The sequence below is a fragment of the Ascaphus truei genome, chromosome 1 (genome assembly GCF_040206685.1).
Source record: "Ascaphus truei isolate aAscTru1 chromosome 1, aAscTru1.hap1, whole genome shotgun sequence".
NCBI lineage: Eukaryota > Metazoa > Chordata > Amphibia > Anura > Ascaphidae > Ascaphus > Ascaphus truei.
The window spans coordinates 474126789-474135261 of NC_134483.1; positions in this window are offsets into that span (position 1 = coordinate 474126789).

An 8473-nucleotide genomic window follows, 5' to 3' on the forward strand; every position below is an offset into this window, starting at 1 on the left:
CCACCGTGTCAAATGCTGCAGAGAGGTCAAGTAATATGAGCAGAGTGTAATGACCTCTGTCTTTGGCAGCATGGAGGTCGTCAGTTATTTTAGTGAGGGCTGTTTCCGTGGAGTGAGCAATGCGGAAGCCAGATTGTAGAGGGTCTAGGACAGAATAGGTGTTGAGAAAATGGAGCAAGCGAGAGAATACAACACGTTCAAGGAGTTTAGAGGCAAAAGGCAGGAGGGAGACAGGTCGATAGTTAGAAAGACAGGTAGGGTCAAGCTTGCTGTTTTTGAGTAATGGTATGACTGTTGCATGTTTGAAGGAGGATGGAAAGGTTCCAGAGCAGAGGGAGGAGTTAAAAATGTGTGTGAGCGTAGGGATTATAGTAGGAGCAAGAGGTTTTATGAGATGGGAGGGAATGGGGTCAAGAGGGCAAGTGGTAGAGGGAGAAGTGGCGATCAACAGCGACACATCCTCCTCTGAGACAGTGGAAAAAGAGTCAAGGAAGGCAGGAGGAGAGTTAGGAAGAGGTGTAGGATGGGAAGAAGAAACAGAGGGGATGTTCTGACGTATGGATTCCACCTTTTCCTTAAAATAGTCAGCAAAGTCCTGAGCGGAGATGGAGGAAGGAGAGGCAGCTGAGGGTGATTTGAGTAGAGTATCACAGACAGAGAACAGTCGGCGTGGGTTAGACTTGTGCATGTTGATTAGTGCAGAAAAGTAGGCTTGTTTAGCTTGCGAGAGGGCAGAGTTGAAACAGGATAGCATAAATTTGTAGTGAAGGAAGTCTGCGAGAGTGTGAGACTTCCTCCAGAGGCGTTCAGAGGAACGAGTGGAGGAATGCAGCATGCGTGTGTGGGAATTTAGCCAGGGTCTAGGGTTAGAAGGGCGAGTGCGGCAGAGAGAAAGTGGGGCATGTAGATCAAGAGAGGAGGACAAGACAGAGTTGTAGTTCCTGACCAGGTTGTCGGGGTCTGTAGCAGAGCTGAGAGAGGAGAGGGAGGAGCGTAAAGTGGACTCAAAGTCAGGTAAGTGAATAGAGCACAGGTTTCTGCAGAACCGGGGTGTAGATGGATGTGGAGAAGGGGAGAAGCGAGATAGAGAGAATGAGATGAGATGATGGTCAGAGAGAGGAAAATGGGAAATTGTGAAATCGGAGAGAGAGAAGTTTTTAGTGAAAACCAGGTCTAAGTAGTGGCCATCCTTGTGGGTGCTGGCTGCAGTCCACTGTTGAAGGCCAAAAGAAGAGGTTAGGGAAAGAAAGCGGGAAACCCAAGGGAGAGAGGGGTCATCAATGTGGCAATTGAAGTCCCCAAGGAGAAGAACAGGGGAGTCTGAGGAGAGGAAGAAAGAGAGCCAGGATTCAAAGTGAGAGAGAAAGGCAGAAGGGGGATGAGTAGAGGTAGGTGGGCGATAGATGACCACCACATGAACAGGGAGAGGAGAGAAAATCTGGACAGTGTGAGCCTCAAAGGAGGGAAAAGCAAGAGAGGGAGGAATAGGAAGGGTTCGGTAACGACAGAGAGAGGAGAGCAGGAGCCCCACGCCTCCACCCTTGCCATCAGTGCGTGGAGTGTGGGAGAAGTAAAGGCCACCGTAGGAGAGGGCAGCTTCCAGAGCAGAGTCAGACTGAGTGAGCCAGATCTCAGTTATAGCAAAGAGAAGCAGGGAGTGAGAGAGAAAGAAGTCATGCACAGAGAGGAACTTGTTAGAGAGGGAGCGAGCATTCCAAAGGGCACAGGAGAAAGGGAGAGAGGAGGGAGGGTGGCAGGGGATGGGTGTGAGGTTGGAGGGGTTGACACCAGAAGGAGTAGAGGTTGCAGTTGGCAGGCGAGGACGAGCGCATGTAGGAATAAGACAGGGACCAGGATTGGGAGAGATATCCCCAGAAGCAAGGAGGAGAAGCATGGATAGAAAGAGGATGTGTGAGGATGATTTGTAAGGGTGTGTTTTAGTGCAGGGGATATAGCTGTGTGGTGTCAGAGGACGCAGGTAAGAAAGGAGTTCATGTGAAAAGAGAAGTGGTGAAGGAAGGAGAGATGGAGATATATGAATAGAGTTAGAGACATACTGAGGCTGGTAAAAAGAAGTGCATAAGATGTGGGATTTGATAGGAAGCCAGGAGAGTGATGTCAGCAGGGGGGAGAATTGGACAAGGCTGTGGCTGAAATTAAGTCAGATCTGACTGCTCTGACGGTAAGGACAACAGCTTGAAAATAAGATGGAGGAATCCCTGCAGAGCCAGGGCTCAACAGAAGATGAGGTGTTCAGACTCAACGATGGGATGAGAAACCTGAAGAACAACATTGACGATCTGGAAAATCATGAAATAAGGTAGAATCTAAGGGTAAGAAACATCCCAGAAGCAATCGACTTAGACGAATTGCAACCATACTAACAAGACTATTTACACAAATAGACCCCTACTTACAAACAAACGCAATATACATGAACAGAGCACATAGTTACGTAGTAGATGAGGTTGAAAAAAGACGTGCGTCCATCAAATTCAACCTGTGCTAAATGTAGAAGACAGATACTTTATCCTATATCCGTACAGTGAAATATCATGCAATGATATCTCATAAAGGGAAAAATAAATTCCTTCCTAACTCCAATAATTTGCAATCAGATTACACCCTGGATCAACATCCTTCCCATGTTTACTTATTTGGTATATCCCTGTATACCTTTTCTTTCTAAAAAGATGTCCAACCTTTGTACTGCCCTTGAGATGAATAGTTCTTTTGAAAGCTCCTTGTACTGTCCCCAAATATATTTGTATATAGTTATCATATCCCCTCTTAGACACCTCTTTTCTAATGTAAATAAATATAATTTAACTAGCCTCTCCTCATAAGGTAGATTGTCCATCCCCTTTATTAATCTGGTGGCTCTTCTCTGCACTCTCTCTAGTTCCATAATGTCCTTTCTATGGAGTGGTGCCCAAAATTGTACTCCATATTGAAGGTGTGGTCTTAATGCTTTGTAAAGGGGCATAATTATGTTTATTTCCCTTCCATGCATTGCCCGTTTAATGCAAGATAAGATCTTGTTTGTCTTTGCAGCTTCTGCATGACTTTGGTCACTATTGCTAAGCCTGCTGTCTACAAGCACTCCTAAATCCTTCTCCGTCAAGGATTCCCCCAATTTATCCCCATTTCATTTGTAAGTCGCCTGTTTATTCTTGCTTCCCAAATGCATAACCTTTCATTTATCTGTATTAAACCTAATCTGGCATTTACCTCTCCAAGTCCTTCTGGAGAGAAATTACATCCTGCTCTGATTCTACTACCTTACACAACTTAGTATCATCAGTAAAGATGAAGACTTTGCTCTCGATGCCAACCTCAAGGTCATTAATAAACAAGTTAAAAGCAGGGGTCCCAGAACTGATCCCTGAGGTACTCCACTCACGACCTTAGCCCAACCTTTCAATCCAGGTGCATACATTTTTACTCAGTCCAATTTACTTTATTTTGTACATTAACCTCTTGTGTGGAACCGTATCAAAAGCCTTTGCAAAATCTAAGTAGACCACATCAACTGCATTACCCTGGTCTAAATTCCTACTTACCTCCTCAAAGAAACAAATAAGGTTAGTTTGGCATGATCTATCCTTCATAAATCCATGCTGACTATTACTAACAATTTTGTTTTCCATTAGGTATGCCTGAATATTATCCCGTATTAAACCTTCAAGTAGTTTCCACACTATTGAAGTCAGGCTTACAGGTCTGTAATTCCCCGGTTGTGATCAAGCTCCCTTTATAAATATAGGCACCACATCTGCTTTACGCCAATCTTGTGGTACAGAGCCTGTGGAAATGGAGTCCTTGAATATTAAATGTAATGGTTTGGCTATTACTGAACTTAACTCCTTGAGAACTCTTGGATGTATGCCATCGGGGCCAGGTACCATATTTACTTTAATTTTTTCAAGCCGCCTATGAACTTCTTCCATTAATATGGAGGTTGTGGCTTCCTCGTGTGTCACTACTATTGAAAAAGATTCTTCCCTGGTAAACACAGACGCAAATAATTTGTTTGAAACCTCTGCTTTTTTTTTATCTCCAATAATATGCCTGCCCATCTCACACTGAAAGGGTCCTATATTCTCTTTTCTAATTTGTTTGTTATTAAGGTAGTTAAAGAACTTTTTAGGGATGATCTTACTTTCTATTGCAATCTTTTTTTCATTATCCATTTTTGCTAATTTGATTGCCCTTTTGCAATTTTTGTTACAATCCTTATAATTCTGATACAATGCTTCCTTCCTTTCTGACTTAAAGAATCTAAATGCCTGCCTCTTCTTTTCCATTTCCATCCCTACCTAATTATTTAGATACATTGGTTTTGACTTATTTCTTTTATACTTATGTAACAGGGTATGTCCCATTATACCTTTCTTTCCCCTCACTGTTATGTAAGCCCTGCTAGCTGCAGGCAGTAACAGGTTAAATCTGTGGGCTCTTGGCCCCCTTGTGCTCCTATTTGATGGACAGGAGTGCGGTGATGACTCATGGCCTGTGTGCAGCCTATAAGGGATAGGTAAAGATCAAGATCCCGCCCCTGCTTCCTGAGGAAGAGGCATAGCCAAAGGTTAGGAGTTAGTCTGTGTTCACCCTTTGTAAGGAGTGGACGTGAGTCTCCTCACCTCCCCTCCTGCGAGTGTGAGGGGCCAGTCTGGCCGCAAGGCTGACTGGTCTGCAATATCTAAGGCTCCAGACTCAAAGAGAGCATGCATCCTCCAGAAGCCTGGAATCTTCTGAGACCCTGTAACCGCTGATGTAACATTTATGCAGTGATGCAATAAAGTCCCTGTTCTATGATATACCTGCCTGGACTGAGTCAATGAGGAGGTGAGGGAACGGCTCCTGGTACTTCCAGGATACCCCCTGAAGCTGGAGGCACTGACACCGAACCAGATGACATCAAAAGCCTGTCCTGATCTCCACTATATCGCAGATCCACTCAGCTCTCCTGGATTAACAGGTATGCCTCAGCACCACACAGAGACAGAAACTAGCCATGTATCTCCCAGAGGAGGGGGGGGGGGGGTACCTGTGTTACACTTATTACCCAAGGGTATACACTGATAAGTGTGCTTTTGTAACAATGTTTTAAAGACTGTCCATTTATCTTCTACATTTTTCCCTGCAAAAACATCGTCCAAATGTATTACTTGTAGATTAATCCTCAATTTATTAAAATCTGCCTTTCTAAAGTTTAAGGTCTTTGTTGAACCCAAGTAATACCCAACCCCAGGGCCACGATTTACAGACCCTCAGAAAAGCAGAGGTGTAATAGTGCAACTGCACTATTATACTACAAAGGAGAAAATAATAAATGAATGCAGGAAACAAGAATATTTAGACTTTGAGGATTCTAAGTTACAGATATTCCAAGACCTTTCCAGATCCACTAACTCGAGAAGAAGAGGCCTTTGCCAAATTACAACCTCAGAGAAAATGAGATTTGGTATAAATGGTCATTTCCATTCCACCAAGTAGCAAGCAAAGGCATGAAGCAAGCTTCACTGAGATACCAGGAAAAGGCGGAAGTCATTCTGGAGGCCCTGGGCCTGCATTTAGCAGATGAGACCAAAAGCACAGAGAACCGGGAGTGCATCAAGAGATGCAAACAGAGGAGAGGGACAAGCGAGAGGTGAAAGATCGAAAGGGCCTGAGACCATCACCCAGACTTGAGGGTGCAAAAGGATTCGTCCTTCTAGATGAAGAATTGGTCAGACACAGGGATTCAATTCAAACAAAAAGAGGAGACTGGCCCTTAGAGAGTTTAAAAAATGCAGGGTGATATTTTGTTTCTTCAAGAGATGTATTTTGATAATCAGGATCCTCCTAATACCTTTCGGGGTACATACCCAATGGCATATTACTCATCCTATACAAAGAAAAAAAGAGGAGTACTGTAGGCATCTTAATAAAACATGATGTCCCTTTTCAAATGAGAGAAGTTATGAGAGACCAGGAAGGTAGATTCCTCATGGTAAACGGTCTTCTATCGAGAGTTATATGACTCTTGTCAACATATATGTCCCGAACGATCAGCAAATTGAGTTTTTCAAATCGACACTAGAAGAGATTAGGGAAACCCAATAAGGAACTATGCTAATTGCGGCAGACTTCAATATGATCCAAAATCCTGACTTAGATAAGACCACGTCACCAAACCAACGACCTCTCAAAGAAGCATACAACAAAGCAGCAAAATTTAGGAACCTAACAAAGGAATTAACACCAGAAGACTCCTGGCACGTTAAAAACAAGAATCAAAGAGATTATAAAATGTATCCTCCCTCATGATTATTAATCTAAAATAGATTACATATTTGTTACAGCTAATCTTCTTGATCGAATTTTACAGACAAATATTGGAGTGTTCCAGATCCAGTGATTCTATAATAAATTGTATAACCTGGACTCGACAGACCCCAAATGCTAAAAAAAAAAAAAAGCATCTAAATTGATGAATATTTGAAGGATTACGATCTTCCTAGGTTGTCTGCAGAAGACCTGAAAGGTCTTAATGCAAATATGTCTCATAGAACTGGGAGAGTCCATTAAGGCTTTGAAACCCTCTAAAGCCCCAGGCCCAGGTGGTCTATCAAAGCCCCGGCCCGGACGGGCTATCAAATATCTACTATAAAAAGTATTTCAAAATTCTTGCCCCACATTTGTTAGCTTTGTTTAATAGTTTTTTTAAGGGAACACAAATTCCAACACAAATGTTAAAAGCAAATATAGTAATTATCCCAAAAGAAGGCAAAGACCTAATGAGCTGTCCCAGCTATAGGCCAATCTCCCTCCTAAATTCAGACCTACAGTAACAATGTATAGTAAAGTATGACGTACAATATTAGTCGACGAAGAATTGGAACAGAATCAATCCAATTCTTCGTCGACTAATATTGTACGTAGCGATCAAGTCAGCTTTATAATCGTTCAACAAGCTTCAGATATTACACGCAAGATCATAGATATAACAGATTGATAAGATTAAATGGGATTTCCTAGATGGAACAATGTAGGTGTTTGGTTTCATTGGCCCATTTCTGAGAGGGGTTCAGGCCTCTTACAATTCCCCAACCGCAACATTAAAAATGCCAGGTAGAGAGTTCAACCAAATTAAAATCGGAAGAAGAGAAAGCAGGCAGCGCACTGCCAAAAAAGCAGGAGGAGGCTCAGAGGTTAAAAAAGAAAAACCTTTTATTTCATGATGGGATCAAACAAAAAAAGCCCCCAGACTACTCCAACAGGTGCTGTTGGAGTTGTCTAGGGGCTTTTTTTGTTTGATCCCATCATGAAATAAAAGGTTTTTCTTTTTTAACCTGTGAGCCTCCTCCTGCTTTTTTGGCAGTGCGCTGCCTGCTTTCTCTTCTTCATATGGTCAACTCTACTGGTGGATCGCACGCCGCTCTAAGGATACACCGCATAGGACCGCACTGAAGGATACAAGGGACAACTAATTGTGAGTTACATTATGGGCTTACACCTTATTACTAAGTCAGCATTTGGGGTACAGTTTGTGCTATATATGTGTGCCTGTGAGCACTAGGCACTCATCCCTGTCCCCTGCAAGGGAAGCTACATAATTTACCCCATACAGTGCCAAGGTCCAGGCGGTACTTAGTTTTCTATGAAGGGTTCTTTTGGTTTTGAAGCGCTGGCTACCTCAACTCAAATTAAAATCGGAAATGGAATTAAATAGGTTTGTCCTCTGTCCCCTCTGCTGTTCGTTTTAACGGTTGAGCCGCTAGCAATGACTATTCCGAAAAACACTAATATAGAGGGCATTGAGATTGGCCGAGACAATTTTGAATTGTCTCTACAGTATTTGCGGATGATATTATCCTGACCGTATCCAATCCAATAACGTCTCTCCCTAATTTGCAAAAAGTGTTATTTGAATATGGCACTCTCTCTGGGTACAAAATAAATACAGCAAAGTCTGAAGCCCTTTACCTAATACTCCCAGAAACAAAAGTGAAACTAATGAAATTGAACTTTAGCTATCACTGGAATAAATTGAAACACAAAATATCTTGGAATTTTCCTAACTAAAAATCATCAATAATTATATAAATATAATTATCCAGAGCTATTCACCAAAATCAAACATGATCTTTTAATATGGAATGGATATCATATTTCTAGGATGAGCCGTATCATATCTGTTAAGATGAATATCCTGCCGAGACTACTGTATTATTTTCAAACACTTCCGATCCCAAGCCCAATAAAACACATAAAGGAACATAAACAAAATTATGTGTAGCAGTGTTTCCCCCACCCTCTGGGAGATTTCACTACTACATGGTGTCGTGTGGTTCATACTTGCTGGCTTACAGTAGATCTTCGTCTCCAGCGGTGTTGTGGAGGAGAACAGGACAGGCTTCTGGGGTAGGATCTGATTCTTTCGATGTCAGTGCCTCCATCTCTTGCAGGCTCCAGGGATGTGGATACA